Consider the following 21,614-nt stretch of genomic DNA (forward strand, 5'->3'; position numbering starts at 1 on the left):
GGGAGAGCCTCTAACTGTCACAGATAGAAACCACTGGAAATGAAGGGCACAGAAGCCGGGGGGTCACAGAACAGAAATGGTGAAAGGGATTGTGCTGTTGTGATTTATAGTAAGAAATACACATATTTGGTCTTTGTCCCTGTTCCTGGCACAGAGCTCCTAAAATCCTGGGGATTTTCTAAGTGATGAGAGTGATAAAGGCGTCTTTTAAAGCTATGTGAATGAAGCGACTTGGAAAGCCCCTGGTCTTCCTAAGGGTGGGCTGTGGCCAGGGGAACCAACTTTGTGATGAGAGGGTTCGGTCCCACCCCTCCCCACCGACCTCCATGCAAGGGCTGGAGGTTGAATCAGCTGCCAATGGCTAATAATTTTATCCATCATGCCTGTGTAATGAAGCCTTCATATAAACCCAAAAGTATGGGGTTCGGAGAGCTTCCAGGTTGGTGAACATGTGTAGATTTGGGGAGAGTGGTGCTCAGAGAAGCCATGGAAGCTTTGCACCTTTCCCCACACCATGCCCTGTGCAGCTTGTAATGCCCCCGATTTCGAATCCGAGAGACCACCAAGGAGCCGATACCGATGCAAACGCACGAGGGTTTATTTGCAAGCTTGAGCTTGGGCCCAAGTATACCCGACACAGCAGAGCAGGGACTTGGACCCTTAGGTTAAAAGGCGTAGCAGTTTTATAGGGGCCAGTGGCCAATGAGATTGTAATACACACAGAAAGTTGCATAGTCGTGTCAGTCCACACGCAGGTGGCCAATTGAATTACAATTTACCCCATAGTAACTGTTTGAACTAGCCTATCACTCTGGTCAGAATTGGCGCGCAAGTTTGGCGGGCAAAAGGCGGGGTTTACATTCTCTGGCGGTTGGGGGTTCTGCATTCCTATTTGAGCCGGTTTCCAGTAAGGGTGTGCTCAGCAGCTTGACTAGGGTGGGGGAGTGTCTTAGGCAATAAGCAGGTCATGTGGGGGTTATGCATGAGATGGTGGGTGTAGCACAAAATGGAGTTGGTCTTGCTCTGCTTGTCCAGGGGTAGGGGATTTTTGTTAAATTCCTTGGGTCCCACACAGCTCTTTCTGAGTTACTGTACATCCTTTTATAATAAATTGGTAATTGGGGTGCCTGGGTGGCTCAGTCGGTTAAGCGTCTGACTTTGGCTCAGGTCATGATCTCACAGTTTGTGGGTTCAAGCCCCAGGTCAGGGTCTGTGCTGACAGCTCAGAGCCTGGAGCCTGCCTCAGTTTCTGTGTCTCCTTCTCTCTCTGCCCCTCCCCTGCTCGCACTCTGTCTCTCTCTCTCTCAAAAATAAACATTAAAAAAAATAATATATTGGTAATCTAGAATGTTTCTTTGAGTTCTGTGAGCTGCCCTAGCAAATTAACCGAACCCAAGGAGGGGGCCATGGGAACCTCCAGTCTATAATGCTTGGTCAGACGCCCCAGGTGCCAACTTATGATTGGCATCTGAAGAGTGGGACAATCTTGTAGGACTTCACCTTAACCTGTGGGATCCGATGTCATCTCCAGGCGGAGAGTGTCAGAATTGAGTTGACTTGTAGGACAGCTGGTGATGCAGAGAATCACTTGGTGTGGGCAAAAACAACACAGGTTGGAACTGGAATCAGAATCAGAGGGATCCAGTAGATACAGGCTGAGTCGCAACAGCATTTGCTATCTTAGGTCACTTACGAACGGAAGACCTTGACAACCTTTTAAAAAAAATGCTTTGCACCTACTTTAGTAGAATGGCATTTAATATATGATGTTTTTAAAGCGGGTGCCCCTGGAAGTATAGCGGGAAGTTTTATGGCTCAACCTGTTAATATTTCAAGATGAGAAAGTCTTGTCTCTTTGATAGCTATGCGTCTTATACTTGCCAGAACTAAGGGCACGATCTAGGCTGTTTGATTCAGGTATCTGCACATACCTCGGACAATTTAGTTTTCAAAATCCTACTTTGTCACTTTACCCCCTCATGCTGAAAGTCTACAGTGACTTTCTTTTTTTTTTAAATTTTTTTTAACGTTTATTTATTTTTGAGACAGAGAGAGACAGAGCATGAACAGGGGAGGGTCAGAGAGAGAGGGAGACACAGAATCTGAAACAGGCTCCAGGCTCTGAGCGGTCAGCACAGAGTCCGACGCAGGGCTCGAACTCACGGACTGCGAGATCGTGACCTGAGCCGAAGTTGGACGCTTAACCAACTGAGCCACCCAGGCGCCCCTACAGTGACTTTCTTGCTGTTTCTGAGAGGCTTCACAGACTTCCTTTTCAGTACGACCTCTAAAGTGTGTGTCCCATTATATTAAAGAACAGGCGTATTTACCTCTGAATGTGAAACCTTCCACAGGTCTTTGATGACAATAGTATATTATATTTTGCATATGGTGATATTTCTACATATCCTGTAAACATACATTCCTATTTATGTGATCAAGACTTCTTCATCTGGATGAAATGAAACAGAATAATAGTGTTGTGGATTGTGCCTTCCATTGTATGCTTTTAAAATGGTAGGCACAAGGGGCACCCGGGTGGCTCAGTCGGTCAAGCATCCAACTTTGGCTCAGGTCATGATCTCGCGGTTCGTGCATTCGAGCCTTGCGTTGGGGTCTGTGCTGATGGCTCAGAGCCTGGGACCTGTTTCAGATTCTGTGTCTCCCTCTCTCTGCCCCTCCCCTGCTCACATTCTGTCTATCTGTCTCTCTCTCTCAAATGAATAAACCTTTAAAAAAAATTTGTTTTTTAATGGCAGGTATGATAGCGCCATGATCCACAATGGAACATGTCAAAACACATCAATAACTTTATCAGACTTCTTTGTCACACCCCCTTTATGCATGTGAGCCATTCCTGGATCATGTGAGGGAAATGGGGGAGAAGATTCTTGGACGCCATCAAGTGGCCATCTGGGGAATACCCAGGGTGAGCTGGGTGAAGACCATGGGGGCCTGGTTTGGAACAGAGCAATTTCCAGGAGAGATGTTGGAGGAGCCTGGTTGGTGGGTGAGGAAAACCACACGATGGCCTGAGAGGAGAGAAATGGTTGCAGCAGCCAAAGCATTTCCAGCGGGAGCATCTCACAAGGTTTCTTCAGAAGACAGTTGCAAGGCATAACACGTCCTTAGTCTAAAGACACTCGGAGATTTATTTCTCTTCGTTGTTTTCCCAATTGGCCACAAATATGAACAACCCCAAAGTCATCTGGTGCCAATAAAAATATTGGCAAATTTATTAGAAGAGTAGTGTGTTGATGAAAACAGTCAGCCCATCGCCTGTGCAGACGGCAGACATCAAAGGGGACATGACCCTGCCTCACGAACTGAAACCAATGAACAGATCCATCCGTGTAAAAGATGACAGTAAAATGTCTTTGAGGCCATTACAGGCTCTGTCAGGTGAACGGTGCCTACATCAGTTGAAAACCCAATGTAACAGGCAGGATCCCAACAGAAAAGAGGCGACACACTGGAAAGGGGACGTTTCAGAGAGGCTAATGGAGGGATTACGGAAGTTTGAGCAGGGTTCCAGAAGCCAACGGGGAGGGGAGCTAGCAACAGAGGGAAGCTACCCTCATACCTGGAAGGGCAAAGGGAAGGGGTGGTTATGGAAACTGCTCTCTATCCCTCCACGTCGATCTGCCGCTGATGCACGCCATCGGCAAACCCAACTTCCTGATTCAGAGAGGAGTGGACAATGGACCCGAAGGGCCAAAGAGAAAAAATCTAGTGGACTCAACTTCGCTTTGGCTTTAAAAATTAAGAGTATTTTTTTGGGGCGCCTGGGTGGCGCAGTCGGTTAAGCGTCCGACTTCAGCCAGGTCACGATCTCGCGGTCCGTGAGTTCGAGCCCCGCGTCGGGCTCCGGGCTGATGGCTCGGAGCCTGGAGCCTGTTTCCGATTCTGTGTCTCCCTCTCTCTCTGCCCCTCCCCCGTTCATGCTCTGTCTCTCTCTGTCCCAAAAATAAATAAACGTTGAAAAAAAAAAAAAATTAAGAGTATTTTATTGAACAAGATTCCCTGAGGGGGGAAGGCTCCGTGGTTAGTATAATTGGGGACGTCATGGAGGACCCAAAGTCTTTCATCTGTCTCCTCTCCTCTCCCCAGGCTAGATTCTGTCTCAGTCACGAGAAGGCTGCTGTTGCTCGAGGTGCCACACTCAGACCCAACAGTGATCAGCAAAAGAGGATGACTCTTCCTGGGCGTCTGTTTTTGGGAAGGAGGAAACCTTTCTCAGAAGTCTCCCCAGGAGATTCTCTCTCTCCCTCTCTGTCCCTTCCCCACTCATTCATTCTCTCTCTCTCTCCCTCTCAAAATACATAAATAAACCTAAAAAAAAAAAAAAAAACCTACCACCAACAAAAAAAGAAGTCTGAACAATCTCGTCTAGGGAAATGATACCCAACTAATCAAAATTTGCCCCTGAGCCAGTTTCTAGGGGAGGCGGGAGGTACATAGATGTTTGCACGAAATCAAGATACTGTTAACAAAAAAGAGGGGAGAAACGTTGTGTGAAGGCAAACGGAGGGGTGTACAAAAAGCAGGAGCACAATTATAAGGTTTTTTTAGTATGTTGGAATTGGGGATAAAGGTGTGGGCTTTGCTTGGGCGCGATGTAGAAGGGTAATGTGGCCAGCCGAGATACATAAAATGAATACTGGCATACTTAGCAGGTAGGGATTATAGTTTGGTTTTTAGAAGGAGTTCTGTACCTGAAGTGGAGCAGCCCCCTCGCCACTGAGAGAGGAGCCAAGACAAAAAATGGAAGAAGGTTCCAACCACATAGGTGTCCCGGTCACAGAACACAGGCTGGAGGCACGTCGGGAGCTACCAACCGCATAGAGAACTATAATAGGCAGAAGGGGAGTTGTCCCCGTCAGTCTCCGTACAACAAAGGTACTTTTCCCACCCCCCGCCTCTCATGGCAGAAGAGTGAGGTGCTTACTAGAATCAAGAATAATTAATGCTGGGGCTGGCAGGACTTGTTTAAGGGAAGAAAAAGCCTTTTAGATTTTTAAACCTAGGAAATCACTTAATGTTGTTAGCTTGAGTTCGATGCAATAGAGGTTTTATAGTTGAAGCATAATTTAATATTTGCTGTCATCAAAAGCCAGGCGTGTCTAAGAAGGTATGCATTTGTAAAATTGTGGTGAGCGCAGGTCCCCCCCGAGGATGGCTGCTTCCTTAGAAGAAAGTGAGTGTCTCCCTCTTCCTGATTTATCATGTCCAAGTAATGGGCTGGGGACCAGCATAACTCTAATTTATTTCAGAGGTCTGGTGGCCCTTGAGAGCACAAGAAGACAGACAGATTAAGAAATCTCATTTGAGGCCTTTTAGTGAGGGGGAGGCCAACAGACGGCTGTTCACATATTGGATGAGAACGGTTTCCAGGAAGTGTTATGCTATTTAAATCACTTTTAAGACTTAATGCAGGAGTTCCGGGCTGTAACTGTGGATGAAACACGTACATCTACATTCATTCCCTCTAAAACCCTTATTAAAACCATAGTAAACTGATTTTTAACAAACTGCAATAAATCTACAAGGACAAGGAGAACAGAGGAGACAATGGTAACGCAATTTTGGAGGCCAGACAACAGAAGAGGGATGGTGATTGTCTTAGAAGATCCAAGCAGCCATTCCCGAGCCAGAAGTGGGATTCGGTAAAAACCAACGCAGTTTATATTATACCACAGAATCCTAAAAAGGAACAACCACCAAAAGAACCAGGAATCCCAGGAATTAGGAGCGAAGGAGGGTCTAAGATAATGAGGATTGGGTAGATCAATTTGAGAGCGCTTAGATCCCTGGATCTCCTTACCTGCTGGTCTCGGTTTCCCATTGGCACGCTCATTCTGACCATATTTTCTTTTAGTTCTTTGGAACGTAACTCTCTCTTACATCTTTGGACATACTTATACTACTTAGAGTCTTTGCTAAATCCAACATCTGGACCATCTTGAGGTCAGTTTCTACCGACTGTTTGTTGTTTTTCATCTGGGTCACACTGTCCTGTTTTCTTGCCTGTGTAGGGATTTTAGATTGCTTAGTGGCCCCTGCGGATGATACCCTGGAGGTGCTCTAGGTTCAGTTGTCTGCCAGACATCCAGGATCTGTTTAATTCTCAGCCCTGTAGCAGCCTCTCGCCGGAAGCCCCGCGTAGCCTTTCCCTACACACGAGCGTCCCAGCTGTCAGCCAGCGGCTCACGGGGGACCTCCCACAGAGATTTCTGCCCCCCACACATGAAGCAGCGTCCCTTCCAGTGCCATGACCTGTAGCTTGAAGCTGCTTCGGCAGCTCTGGACCGTGATCTCTGCTTCCTCAACACAGCCGGGCACCACCGTGTGCCACGATGGGGTTGGAAACCTGTTCCCCAGCAGACAGCCAAGACGATTTGGGGTCTATCTCCTGTTCCCCCTCTGAGATCAGTGTCATGCACTACCTGTTGTTCAGAGCCTGAGAATGGTTGCTCGTATCTTTTGTCCAGTGTCACGGTTGCTTTATGGCAGGAAGGCTAATCTGGTACCCGGACGACACCATCACTGGAACCCTTCCGGGATGTATTCTTATTTTCTTGTTATATCCTCCCTCCTGCCCTTCTTCATCCATCTAAGCCAGTTCTCTGTTTATTGGCTCCGATGAGAGATGAAGCGGTAATGAGAGGAGAAAACGATACAGTAGGCCCCCCTTATCCGCGGTTTCGTTTTCCACGGTTTAAGTTGTCCACGGGCAGCGCAGTTCAGAAGCAGAGGGCGTAGGCGAACGCCACGTCAGGGTGCCTACGTCACTCACCTCCCTTCACCTCATCATGTAGGCGTTTTATGTCACATCCTCACAGGAGGAAGGGCGAGAACAGTACAATAAGGTATTTTGAGAGAGAGAGTATTTTGTAACTTTTATTACAGTACATTGTTAGATGGTTCTATTTTATTATTATTGTTGTTAATCTCTTACTGAATTTATAAATGAAACTGTACCCTAAGTATGTATGTATGTATGTATGTACAGGAAAAAATAGTTTATGGGTTCAGAATTATCCGTGGTTTCAGGCATCGCTTGGTGGGGGCAGTTTTGGAACATACTCCCCAGAGATAAAGGGGGGGGGGATCCTATAGTCCCAAAACAATAGTTTCCAGGGGCCTACACCTATAAGAAGACAGAATTCTAGGGGCAAATGGGTGGCTCGGTCGGTTAAGCGTCCGACTTCCGCTCAGGTCATGATCTCACTGCTCATGAGTTCGAGCCCTGTGTCGGGCTCTGTGCTGACAGCTCAGAGCTTGGAGCTTGCTTCAGATTCTGTGTCTCCCTCTCTCTGCGCCTCCCCTGCTCATGCTCTGTCTCTCAAAAAAAATAAAGGTTAAAAAAAAAAAAGAAGAAGAAGAAGACAGAATTCTCTATGGAGACCAGATAAAAAGCCCCTCACGCAGAGGAAAAATAAATGAGGAATTAATTTGTGAGAACGGTGATGAGGTGGGTTCCAGAAAGAAAGGCCAGGGGCCCTGCTTCCCGGGAAGCACCCCAGGGAACACGATGGCAGAGAAGACACTACTGTCTAGGGTGTCAGGGCAAGCTGTGCCCCAGGCAGCCCCTCTAAGACCCCCAGGCCCTCGTCTGGCACCATAGCGGCAGAAAGATCCCCATGGCCCCCAAAGTGGGAAGGGAAGTTGAGGAGAGAGTCCTGAAGAAGGCACATGTACAGGAACAAGATACTTCTGGCTGACTCTGGGGAAACATAAGGACAACCCACCCTCCCCACGTTGGCACAACATGAGCCTCTAGAACACAGGTACCATTCAGCAGAAAGGAAAGAAGAGCCCTGGTTCCTGAGATTAATTTGCTGTCACTCCAGCCAGTTGGGAGCCCAAAACATAGAATTATCTCAAAATAAAGACAATATTGGGGCGCCTGGGTGGCTCAGTCGGTTAAGCGTCCGACTTCGGCTCCAGTCACGATCTCACGGTCCGTGAGTTCGAGCCCCACATCGGGCTCTGTGCTGACAGCTCAGAGCCTGGAGCCTGCTTCGGAGTCTGTGTCTCCCTCTCTCTCTGCCCCTGCCCCACTCATGCTCTGTCTCTGCTCTGTCTCTTAAAAATGAATAAATATTAAAAATAACACTTTTTTTAAATAAAGAAAATACCATTTATCACACACCTGAGTTGGTAAACTGAGATTCATGCTATGATAGGAAACACCACCATTTGTAAGGACTTGACAGAGCACTTTATATCCATTATCTCATTTAACCTCATTTCATGTGATGGGAGTTCACGACACGTGACAGGGCAGATGTCCCCAATGGGCATTTACTCTGTGCCAGGCCTTATGCTAAGGGCCTCGTGTCGCTTAATTCTCATCCTAATCCTGTGAGACGTGCACCACCACCTCCATTCTACAAATGTGAAAACAAATTCAGTTTTTAGAGTCGAAACTGCTAGAAGCTTTATTTTATGTTACTAGATCCAGGAGGCTAATAGGAGAATCTACAATATGATTTATAAAGTGAGTTTCTTTTTAGTTTAAATACACAAATTCCGTTTTCTTTTCTACAACAAACGTTCTAAGATTAAAGGAATGAATAATCTTCTTAGCCAAATATTATATTCTTTGCAGTTAACATTGTTCTTGCTACTTTATCTTTCTGTACTTTCGTTTGGATATTTCCCATTGGCCCGTTTTCAAGTTTACCAAACTCTTGCCTCTGCTGTGTCCAACTCTGCCGCTCAGCCCATCGGAATTCTTTATTTCAGATGTTACATGTGTCCATTCTGGAATGTTCATTTGGCTTTTACAGATTCCAGTTCTCTGTTGAAATTCCCCATCTGGTCCCCATTTTGTCCGTTGCCCCCACTATTTTCTTTAACATATTTAAATAGTTATTTTATTTATTTATTTATTTATTTATTTTAACATTTATTTATTTTTGAGACAGAGAGAGAGCATGAACAGGGGAGGGTCAGAGAAAGAGGGAGACACAGAATCTGAAACAGGCTCCAGGCTCTGAGCTGTCAGCACAGAGCCCGACGCGGGGCTCGAACCCACGGACCGCGAGATCATGACCTGAGCCGAAGTCGGACGCTTAGCCGACTGAGCCACCCAGGCGCCCCTTAAATAGTTATTTTAAATCCTTGACATCCAGATTAGATGTGGGTCTACTTTTGTTGCCTCACTTTTCCCCTCTTGATGATCAGGTGCATTGCCCTGCTGTATCAGTTTCCTATTGCTGCTATAAGAAATGACCACAAATGTAGTGGTCTAAGACAATGATGATTTATTATCTTACAGTTCCGGAGGTCAGAGGTCCAGAATCAATCTCGTGGGGCTAAAGTCGAGGTATTGGCAGAGCTGGTTGCTTCTGGAAGCTCCAAGGAAGCATCCAGTTTTGTCTTTTCCAGCTTCTCGGGGGACCTGCATTCCTTGACTTGTGATCCCATCTCCCCATAACTCCAACTTACTGCTTCTATCTTAATGCCTCCTTCTACTGACTACGACCCTCCTGCCTCCTTATAAGGACCCCTGTGCTTTTATTGGGTCCCCCTGGATAAACCAGGATAATGTCTCCATCTTAAAATCCTTAATCACATCTGCAAAGTCTCTACATTCACAGGCTCCAGGAATTAGGACAGACATATCTTGGGGAGGCCAATGTTCAGTCTATGATAACCTGCTTTTTCGATGACTTATAATGTTCTATTATATGCCAAATATTGTGTATAAAAGAGTCACAGAAGTTGAAGTTAATTATATTTCCCCCGGAGGGTTTACCCATCCTCCGGAAGGCACCATAGCTTAAAGGGATGATGCCTCAACCCAATCAGAATGGAGCTGAGTTGAAGTGAGTGGCAACTTTAGTTAGACTCTGTCCACCCCTGTTTTAATTACCATGAGAATGAGATCTGCCTTGTGTTTGTTGCAGGCCCTTCCCTTTAGCGGGACTCAGCCTTCTAAACACTAAGAGAATGCAGATCTTACCCTGCCTTTCCAGCCAAGGCCCCAGCCAGGCCCTCCCCTATCCCCTGCCCCCAGTCTACCCCAGCACTTACCAAATATCCCGTGGGCAAAAGAGCCTCATATCTAGATTCTAGCCTGTAACAATAGCCTGAGTGGCCTCAACAGTTCAGTGTAAACCAAGCCCAGTCGTTAGCCTATGACCAGACTTCACAAATGACCCAGGGAAAAAATGACCAACAATCTCAGCTCACCCAGAATGGGCTCTTCCTTCTCTGTTTTCCACTGCTCTTTGATGTCTTTAAAAATATGATGAGTCAGGGAGGGGTGCCTGGGTGGCTCAGCTGGTTGAGCATCCAACTTCGGTCAGGTCGTGATCTCCCGGTTCGTGGGTTCAGGCCCCATATGGGGCTCATGGAGCCTGAGCCTGCTTTGGATTCTGCGTCTCTGTCTCCTCTGCCCCTCCCACACCCCGCGCGCGGGCGTGCTCTCTCTCTCTCTCAAAAATAAATAAATAAACTTAAACAAATATATATGATTTTTGTAGCTTATCCTTCCCCCCCAATTGCTGCAGCAGGAATGATGACGTACTGATACCTACTACATCCTACTCCGAGACAGAAGTTCCTTGTGGATAACACCGAATATTCTGGAAGAACTTTGCCGCTATCACTGGATATCTCAGAAAGCTTCCTAAATCTTCTCATTAAACATAACACAAGGCAGGCTGTGTATACATAACCTTAACTTTATTTACTTATTTTTAAAATTTTATTTATTTTTTTAGTAATTTCTACACCCAATGTGGGCCTCAAACTCACGACCCTAGATCATGGGTTGCATCTTGATTGACTGAGCCAGCAGGCACCCCTAACCTTAAATTCAGTTGAGATCTTGCTTCATCTATTTGGTCTCTTAACTGTTAATGTTTTTTACTTTGCTCCTGAGTGATTAGGAGTGTAAATATACTTATCTTACTAGAACATACTTTGGAAATTCAATGTTGTTGATGTAATAGGATTTGTTCTTCCTAAGGTTTATAAAATACCATTGCAGCCTCTAGTTTTTGTATTTTTAGAAGTCTGTATTTAATACTATGAATGGGTAACACTCTCAGATGTGTAAATGTCGAAAGATAGAAAAGGATATACAGAGAAGTCTTTCTACAATTCTTTCCCCCATTTACTGAGTTACCGTTCCACAACAGGTATCTTTGATTATTAGTTTCTTATCAGAAAAAATTAAATGCATTTGCAAGCCGATACATAGAAACACTACTTTCCCCTCGTATTATTACATAAACAGTAGTATATTATGCCTATAGTTTGCACCTTGCAAATTTTTTAAGTATGAAAGGGAACTTAACATCTCATGAACTTGATCGCACTGCAGGATCCAGGGCGTCGGACAATCCAATCAGAACCCAGTTTCTTTCCCTATCTTGCCTGTACTCTCCTCTGTGGTGGTTTTTTCCCAGGCTAGCTCCCACTCCTCCTCCACCTGGTGCTCCCTTCGCAGTCCCAGCTCCAAGATGACACCCTAACAGGTTGACAACCCCACCAGAAAGGGGACACCTGCGCTGCTCCCAGTACATTCTAGCAACCGACCGGCTGGAACCACGGGCCCATCCCTGAACCAATCACGGAGGCCTAGACAGCGGGAGATGCTGATTGGCCAGGAGGAGGTCACGTGACCGCCTCTGGGGCTCCAGGCGTGAGAAGCCATTCCCACAATGGCCAGAGCCGCGTGGCCTGGGAGTCGGAAGGGGTGGCTCTCCGAAGGGATATCAAGATGCGGCGAACAGACGGTCCTCCACGGGTGGAAACGACAGATGTTTACCGCGGAAGGTTCTCTTTTGTTGCCTTTGGGGTTTTGGGGGGGGAGGGGGGAGCTTTTTCATGCCTGGAAGCTCTTATGGTATGCCCAACACACACGTGGCCGCGGTGACACACTAGCGTCTTGGAGAGTGTCCCAGCGTGGAGAAGCGCTGCTCGAACCGTTTTTCTGGATTCTGTATTTGAGTGCCTGACATCTCCTAACCACAGGCCCGCCCGAACAGCCAAAGTTGTTTACATCTCGCGTGCGATGCTGCTTTTGCAAGCTCTGAAAGTCCTACTCAAACCCTCCCGCCTGTCCTACGCCCACACCCACAGGCCCCTCCTTTATATAACCCTCGATCCCTTGCCAATATTTCCCCTGCCCTAGATCAACCCAGGGTTTGGGGCCAGACATCTAGGGACAGCCCCTATGCCCCCAATCCTGCTGGAATTATTCAGACTAGGACTTTATCAGGTAAACATTCAAAAGCAAAACAGAGGAGGTGGGGGTGGGGGGGTGAGCAGGGGAAGGTCTGGGACAGCCAGGAGACAGGGAAAAAAAAAAAAAAAAAAGGAAAAACTTTACCCATCTAGAGATACAGCTGTCTGGCTGTTCTGAAAGATTTTTTTTTAGTTTATTTATTTATTTTGAGAGAGAGAGAGAGAGAATCCCAAGCAGGATTGAACTCACAAACTGTGAGGTCATAACCTGAGCCAAAAAACAAGGTCTGGCGCCCCTAAAAGATTTTAAGAGGAAAAAAAAGATGTGTGTTGGGAATCCTCCAAGAAAGGGACAGGTTAGGTTGTGGAAATATTGGGGCTCTTCTCTCTCCGTCTTTCCTCTTACCAGCTGGAGACAGAAACTAGAAACCACTCTTTTGGGCAGCTAGAAGCCTGAAACAGGAGAAAAACGGTAGGCAGAGAAAAAAGAACAAAACATCCCTAGATGCAGAGGGAGAAAATAAAAGGTAACTAAATAGATTATGTATCTATATAATATTTTAACACAAATGTATAACAGATACTTTACATATGTATACATGATATCTAACTAAAAGACATTTCCTTAATTTGACCCAATTGGAAATCCAAAGTTTATGTACAAAAAACTTACATACTAAAACCATTTGTATAACAAAAAGATAAAAACAGGGATGATTGTCTTTTGTGTGTCTGCAGCCCAAGCTCTAAATTAACTCTAGCAGTTGCAAAATGTACCAATTGACAAAACTTTATGGTTTTAATACTGGGGCTCAAATTGTAGTTAGAGCCAGAGATTCCACTAAACTTAAACATCGTGCCTGCTATAATCTTAAGAAAGTAATTAAATATAAGCTAGAGAAAACAAAGCAAAACTTAGGAATGTCTCACTTTATAGCCTTGCCTAAATTTTCCATAGTCAGAATACCCATTGCCCTAAAAATATGCCATATTGGACACACACGCTCTAATGCAATCAACAATAAATTAAAACTAAATCCTTGGCTGCGGCACCTGGGTGGCTCAGTTGGGTAAGCGTTTGACTCTTGATTTCAGGTCAGGTCGTGATCTCGTGTTTCTCGAGATCTAACCCCGAGCCAGGCTCTGCACTGACAGTGCAGAGCCTGCTTGGGTTCTCTCTCTCTCCCTCTCTCTCTCTGCCCCTCCCCCACTCATTTGTGTGTGCTCTCTCTCTGGCTCTCAAAATAAATAAACATTTTTTAAAAACCCAACAAACTAAATCTTTAGCAGTTACAGATTGGCTCGATACACTGGACTCCAGACACCCCTTAGTTGAAATAGCTATTATGGCCCAATGTAAGTTACAGTAGGGCCTTCAAGGATTAAAACCTAATTAACAAAGGGGTGATGATCCCCACTGCTTCTCCATTTGACAGGCCAATTTCGCCTGTTTCTTAAACCTGGAAAATACAAAAGGTGCTGTATCAGTCAGCTTGGGTTGTCATAACCAAATACCACAGAATGGGTGACTTCAATAGCAGGAATTTATTTTCTCACAGTTACGGAAGCTGGGAAGTCCAAGATCAGGGTGTTGGCTGATTCAGTTTCTGGTCAGGCCTCTCTTCCCGGCCTGTAGGCCTTCTCACTGTGTCCTCACGTGGCCTTGCGTGTGTGGTGCAGGGAAAAAGAAATCTCTCTCTTCCTCTTCTTGTAAAGCCACCAGTCCTGTTGGACTAGGGGCCCACCCTCATGACCTCATTTTTTTTTTTTTAACGTTTTTATTTATTTTTGAGACAGAGAGAGACAGCACAAACCGGGGAGGGGCAGGGAGAGAGGGAGACACAGAATCGGAAGCAGGCTCCAGGCTCTGAGCCATCAGCCCAGAGCCCAACTCGGGACTTGAACTCACGGACCGCGAGATCGTGACCTGAGCTGAAGTTGGACGCTTAACCGACTGAGCCACCCAGGCGCCCCTCTCATGAACTCATTTAATCTTAGTTGTGTTCGTAAAGGCCTTATCTCCAAATACAGTCCCCGTGGGGGTGGGGCTTCAATGTATCAGCTTTGGAAGGAGACTAATATTCAGTCTACAACAGGTGACTCGTGGTGGATTACTGCATCATTAATGCTCTGGCCCTCATACCCAACATCTAATATTATTAAAATTACTGAATCTAGGGGCGCCTGGGTGGCTCAGTCGGTTGAGCATTTCAAGTCTTGATTTTGGCTCAAGTCGTGTTGCCAGGGTCATGGGATTGAGCCCCAAGTGGGGCTCTGTGCTGACCGTGGAGCCTGTTTAAGATATTCTCTCTCTCTCTTTCTCCCCCCCACCCCTCCGCCTCTTTCCCCAACTTGTGCTCACTCTCACTCGTTCTCAAAAATAAATTTACTGAATCTATCCAGTCAGTAATGGGTTTATATTTTGCTCTTATAAATGTGGCTAATACGTTACATCGAGTCCCCGTTTCAACAGCCTCTCATCTGTGCTCTGCCTTCACCTCTGAGGGGACACAACGTAGCTTTTCCAGGCATGGGGAGCCTCAACAGATTTGCCACTGCATGCAGTCTGTGCAGATAAGATCTTCACCGTGTCCACCAGGAGCACAGGTATGCCATGATGACATCTTTCTCCAAGGAGACTCATTTGACACGCTCATTGCGGACATATAGTTCCTGTACCTTTTAGTCCTTTGGGGGGCTGGTGGCGACATACTCCTCATTTACAAGTTTTACTTCCAAATTAAAATCAGCGGGCACTCCCATTAATGCCCTCAGAAACCCCTTCACTGTAGAGTCTTTGGCAACCTCTTCTTATGCCTCCTGGAGTTTCTAGACTACTTACGATGGCAATAAGTTGCTCAAAGGCTTGTGATGCAAGAAACGAGCCCTCTAAGCCTCATGCTGTACGCTATTAAAACAATGATAACTGGCTACACACTGGACTCTCCTGGAAATAGAGGCTCTCATAGACCCTGAGGCTGTGACCTTCCGTATCCAGCTGGGCCACCCATTGTGCTTTGGGTCATGGAGACTGACTCCCACAAGACACCTGCCTCATGACCTGAGATCATGACCTGAGCCGAAGTCGGGCGCTTAACCCTATGAGCCACCCACGCACCCCTTCAACATGTTTTTAATACAGTTTGCAAATTTGACAAAAATATTATTAGAGGGGCACCTGGGTGGCTCAGTCGGTGGGACAGCTGACTTTGACCCAGGTCATGATCTCGTGGTTTGTGAGTTCGAGCCCTGCGTCGGGCTCTGTGCCGACAGCTCAGAGCCTGGAGCCTGCTTTGGATTCTGTGTCTCCCTCTCTCTGCCCTTCCCCTGGTAGTGCTCGGTCTCTCTCTCTCTCTCTCTCTCCCTCAAAAATAAATAAACATTAAAAAAATTTAAAAATACATTATTAGAGGCCAAAAATTTCAAGTCTGTTTTTTTTTTGGCTAATGCCATATAAATGGAAAACTGAGTTATGGGCTGGCCTGGAAGGACTCCTTATACTTCCCACCTGTTCCTCTTTTTCACGCTCATAGTAAAATGTTCTGAAAATGTTTCCTGTGTTGTTTCGAGCAACTTAGGCCCTACTTCCTGAAAGTCTCCGCTACTGTCACCTGAAAGTTTCCTTGGTACCAGACAGCCACAGGGCCAACTGTTCTGTGTTTTGTTTTGTTTTTTACATTCTGTATTTGCCCTTTTGACATCTACTAAACACACTGCCAAATGAAGAGCCAAAGCGTGTGATCCTACTTTTTCAAGCACGGAAAGTCGTATCAGAAACCCTTCAGCCAATCTCAAGTCCCTAACACAGCCGCCTCCTTATCTGACTCTCCTACACTATGCCAATGTTTGCCCTGGACGAAATCATTTCAGGGCCAGGTACTAGACATCTGGGAACAGTCCCCAAGCCTGGGGCCTTCACACTTCACAGGATTATTCACACTAGCCAATCCCAAGCCACTTTCCCTGCCCTGGCTTGCCTTCCCTGTACGAACCCCGATTAAGTGTCTGGCTTAGGTTTCTCCTTGCTCCTCTCTGCGTCCTGACCACACCTGTCGCTTCCCCACGTGGCCCCGTGTGGCGTGCTTCCTCCTCTCAGGAAACACAGAGTAATAAAATCTCTCTGTGTCCTCACTCAGTCACTTTTATAAATTAAAATTTTACAGGTTCAATGGAGACAGGAGCCACTGCTCAGTTCTCAGACCCAGAATACCAGGCTCGTGTGCATACCTGTGTGTCCCTGTGTGTGTCAAAGTGTATAGGACATAAAATTTAACATTAAACATCTTATGTGTACAGTTCAGTGACATCAGTTACATTCACAGTGTTGTGCAACCATCACCAGCATCCATCTCCAGACCTCTTTTATCATCCCAAACAAATTTTACCTGTTTAACAGTAACTCCTTCTTATACCCTCCACCCCAAACCCTGGTAACCACTACTTTACTTTCTGCCTCCGAATTCTGGGTACCTGATGTTAGTGGAATCACACAGTAATTGTCCTTCTGTGCCTGGCTTATTTTATTTAGTGTAATTTCTTCAAGGTTCATATTGTTACATGTGTCAGAATTTTATCCCTTTTTAAGACTGCATAATATTCCATTGCCTATAGATATCATATTTGTTTATCCACTCATCTGCCAAAGATGTGGTTTTTTGGCTATTGTCAATAACACTGCTATGAGCATTGGTGTACAAATGTCATTCTCCACATAACAACCAAAAAGAGCTTTCTAAAATCTGTTCAAGTTACTTGTGTTTTGTTTTGTTTTGTTGCAGTTTTATACCTTTATTTGACAATCAGCGATTAGCTCCCATCCACATTACTGGTCTGTGGATTTTTGAAAGTGGTGACAGGTACATAGGCAACTAACGTATAGAGCTGTATTGGTGAATCTTCATCCTCGTTATGTTTTCTAGCCTACCGCACACGGATACGGTGTGGAACATTCCTTACACCTTTCGGCCCAGAAAGTTTCCATCTGGAGTTTCCATCTCCCTCCTGGAAAATTTCTGGATCTCTTTGAGTACCCGAGGGGCACGCTTCTTGAACTCCACTCCATGGATGTGCTCGTGAATGTTGATGATGTGTTCTCTGGTCAGTACCTCAGTGATGGCAGAATGGCCCGTCTCCTTCTCACCACTCTGCTATGCAGGAGCCATTCTGCTGGGCCCAGGGTTGGAAAGGAACTATCCCAAGTTACTCTTCTCCTGAAAACCTTCTATAGTAAGTTAAACAACAAGGAGATACCATTAAACATCCTGCAGAATGGCTAAAATGAAAAGGATTGGCGATTTCAATGTTGATGAAGATAGAGATAATGGGACACTTACACGGTGTTAGTGGTAGTATAAAATGATACACCCGCTTTGGAAACATGACTGTTTCTACCAAAGGTAAATATACGCTTACCCCTATGGCCCAGAAACCCTATTCCTAGATACTGTTTACCCCCCAAGAAGAAGTGATGCATACGATCACAAAAGACTTATGTAAAAACGTCCACAGCAGTTTTATTTATGATAGCCAAAGGGAAAAAACTCAAATGTCCATTATTAGATGAATGGATAAATAAATTGTAGCATGCTCATACAATTGCATACTGTTGATAAAAGAATGGTTTTTAAAATCAAGTATAATCATGACTCTTATAAAGACATAAAATAAACACATGTCAAAGGTTTTATTTAACTCATTAATTAATGAGATCCAGAAAGATAGTACAAAGGAAAATTCAAAGTACCACACATATATACTATAGAGAAAAAATGAAATACTTTACAAATAGATGCAAAACTGGCAGAACTGATCAAATTGACAATTAAATGCGTTCCTCTGGACACAATTTGCATTTCTATAGACAAGAACCTGTCTTTAAAACAATTTAGAGATGTTCTTTACCTCGAAGACAATGAAAGGCATAGAGCCTACATGGGATCAGATACCCCTGAGGTTGTGCTAGACAACACCTTATTTTTCACTGGACAAAAAGGATGTTGGGGGCCATTTCACAGTTTTCACAAAATTAGTAATAAAAGAGAATGAGTCTCTGGTACATACAATATAAATAAAGCTCACAGATACTATGTTGAGAAAAAAAAAAAAAGCAGTTATAGAAGAATATACGCTGTGTAAGACCAGGTTGCTGCTGGGGGGAGAGCGAGCTGGGAAGCTCCACAAGGGAATCTTACCAGGTGCTGGAAATGGTACATACCTTGATCTGGGTGGTGGAGATCCATACATACACACGTATATGTAAAATCATTGATTTCACTTAATATTATGGCACCAGGCTCTCCCCTATCCCACTTGTCGCCACATCCAACAATTGCCACTTACCTTTAGGGTGAAGTCCAAACCGAGATCTGGTCCGTTTCCTCTCGCGTATCATCTCTCCATATTGCTCACTTCCCTGCCATTTCCTCAAAGGTACCTTATTGTCGTCTTTCCAGTTTCCTGGCCTTTGCTTCCAAATCATACCTCTTACTCATCTCTCAGAATCCCACCTAAAGCTGCCACTCTGTGGATGTGTCCTTCCTAGGTACTCCCATAATATGATCACTATTCCTATCGCTTTTGTCATCAATGTGCAAGTGTCCGCCTCCTTCACCGACGTCTACGTCTAACATCCTGTGCGCTCCATGAGAAAGTTCTCAAGAGCTTAGCACAATGACTGGCACTAGGGAAGGCAGAAATGTGAAGGACAATGAAGAAAAAAGCTAAAGGAGAATTCAGGCAGTGTGTGGCCCAGGCAATTTCAGCTGGGTTTCACACCTCATTGAGTTCTGAGACGACCCGATCATTCTGGGTAGTACCCTCCTTTTGAGTCTAAGTGTACTCAGCTTTCTCTTTTGGTAGATTTTTCATACCTTGTACCTTGTCTCCATCTTGCTTCCTATTTGGCCATTTGGCTATTAAAAACCTGCTTTTGCTTTTTCCTGTAGACAGTAATTTAACAATAATGTGTTTTGTTTGACTGCAGTGTTATTTTTGTAGCATTTTAAAATCGGCGGATTTCACACATAAACACGTTTTCAATTTTTCTTAGAAGAGAAGGGAAGTAAGGAAGGGAGGAAAAGTAGAGAGGGAAGCGGAAGGGTGGGAGGAAAAGAAGGAAGGGAAGGAAATTAAAAAAAAAAAAAAAGATCTGGCATCACAGAGCCCACAGTCGCGCGTGTCAACAATCAACTGGAACAGCAGCATGGCTTCTCACTCAGGTACCTCACCTGTCCACCGAGGCATCTGAGTTTGAGATCCCTTTCCCCGTCAATGACAATTTACAGTCGCTCACGTATTGGGGCAGAGGCCAGCTCTACAAGGGGGTGGAGAGCAGAATCCCCCCAAGTCTCACAGAGACAGCGGATAAGAGCCAAAGAGGCAGGGGTGCAGAGCTTTGACCTGGCCTGTGGGAACTGCCTAGTCTCAGGCTCCTCTCAGTTCCGGGGTTTTTCACCCCAGCTCGCTTCTAGGCGCGCGTCTTCTTTAAAGCCTCCCCCGACGGTAAGAAACACAAGGACAACAAAGATCCCGAGCGTGCCGGAAGCCCACGTTGAACCACGGTCACCTGACCTCGGATCTCAGACTCTGATTGGGCGTTGGGAACACCCGCCCCAGCAGCCCACGGGGGCGGGGACAGGTACCACGGGGCAAGGGCACTGGTCGGTCTCCTCAGGAAGCAACCAATCGGAATCGGCCGGCTTCCGGCGCGAAGTGAGCTGGCGCGCGGCGCGGGGGCTGCGGCGGCGGCGCGGGGAGTTTGGACCGGGGTTCCGCCCGCTGCGGGCCTGCCGGAGAGGTGAGTGCGGCGCGCTTGAACTTGACAGGACTGCGGGCCCGGCACCGCCCAGCCCAGCCCCGCTCCCGGCGACCCGGCCCGGGGCCGGAGAGGAAGGTTCTCCGTTGCCCGTCCCAGTTGGGCGAGGCCCGCGGAGCCCTCTGTCGCGGCCCGTAGCCCGAGAGAACGCGAGAAAAAGCACGCGTGTTCCCAGATGGGGAAACAGGCCCCGGGGGTGGGGCCGGGATCGCCCCCGGTGTCGGTGGAAGAGCCGGCCTGGCACCCATTGTGTTGTTGTTGGTGTACTCCGGTACCTACCACAGGGCCAGGCACACTGCAGTCTGTGGATGATACCAGCCCAGACCTCTGGCACTTCCCCCATCTCCCCGGTGAAGACCGAAACTGTACTTTTTCTCGAGCTTTCCACGGTCGCGAGCCGGGCTACTGTATTTTGGGCGTACTGTGTGCCACGTGCCTGGGACCCATTTGGTTACAATCGTAGCCCCACAATACCTCCGCAGAGGGAGGTGGTTAAGGACACAGACCGCATCACTTTTCCTGGCTTCGAATCCGGGCTCTTCCACCTACTAGCTCTGTGATTGTCCACTCGTCATTTAAACTAAGTGCCTCGGTTTCCTTCTGTCGTGTAGGGGAAATCATGTCTTCTGCACCCTGCAGGTTTTGTTAGGATTAAGTGGCTTAATATATGCAATAAACGCTCCAAAGGGGACTTGCTACATGGTAAGGGTTTTATTATCACCATCACCCGGAGAAGTAGGTAAAATTGTCCTCATTTTTGACAGGGAGAATCTAAAGCACAAAGAGCTTGTCCCTGTGTGGAAAGAGCTGCCTGACTCCCAGGCATCTGCCACAACACCAGGCTTCCTCTCATAGTCCTCACCTGCCCTCAGGTTACTCAGAACTTTGGGGACCTATTGGCCTGAGATGGAGCAGGCACCTGACAGCTCCTGGTGCCACCAATGTAGATAAGTAGCGTTCCTGTGCCCCTGTCAAGGTTAAGGGACAGTAATGGCAGAGACTGGGTTAGAGGTCAGAAATTGGGAAAGAAGGCAGAAGTATTCCGTATGGGAAATGAAAATAGACCTAAATTGAACAAACATTTTGTTAGCGAGGCTGCTGTCAGAAAGTAGCTTATAGGGGCGCCTGGGTGGCTCAGTCAGTTAAGCGTCCAAATTCGGCTCAGGTCGCGATCAAATGATTAGTGGATTCAAGCCCCTCCTTGGGCTCTGTGCTGACAGCTCGGAGCCTGGAGCCTGCTTCGATTCTGTGTCTCTGTCTCTCTGCCCCTCTGCTCCTCTGCTCATGCTCTGTCTCTCTGTCTCTGTCTCTCTCCCCCCAAAATAAATAAACATTAGAAAGCAGCTTATGGTCTCCTTGGAAGAAGCGAAAATTTCTGGGTCTTGAGTTCCTTTCAGTGGCAGTCGTGATGATGATAGCTACCACATACGTTCTGTATCTTTTTTTTTTCTTAATTTTTTTTTAATGAGAGAATGATGGAGGGGCAGAGAGAGGGAGAGAGAGAGAGAGAATCCTAAGCAGACTCTGCACTGTCAGCGCAGAGCCCGATGTGGGGTTCAGACCCACCAACCGTGGGTTGATCATGACCTGAACC

General features: G+C 46.4%; 1 protein-coding gene and 1 pseudogene across 3 annotated transcripts in view; one reads left to right on the forward strand and one right to left on the reverse strand.

The window, feature by feature from the left end:
- Positions 1-16,644: 16,644 nt before the first annotated feature.
- Positions 16,645-17,369, reverse strand: LOC144616741 (large ribosomal subunit protein eL31 pseudogene; annotated as a pseudogene).
- A 2,503-nt stretch (positions 17,370-19,872) lies between these two features.
- BLM (BLM RecQ like helicase) overlaps positions 19,873-21,614 on the forward strand; it is an 87,256-nt gene continuing 85,514 nt past the window's right edge. Inside the window, exon 1 of one of the 3 annotated variants that reach the window (XM_060617596.3) lies at positions 19,873-20,002. The gene's annotated coding sequence lies outside the window, so the exon portion shown is untranslated. The remainder of the gene's footprint in view (positions 20,003-21,614) is intronic. The other 2 variants (XM_060617593.1, XM_060617595.2) reach the window with 2 other exon arrangements.

This window comes from Panthera onca, chromosome B3 (assembly GCF_046562875.1).
Source record: "Panthera onca isolate mPanOnc1 chromosome B3, mPanOnc1 haplotype 2, whole genome shotgun sequence".
Lineage (NCBI taxonomy): Eukaryota > Metazoa > Chordata > Mammalia > Carnivora > Felidae > Panthera > Panthera onca.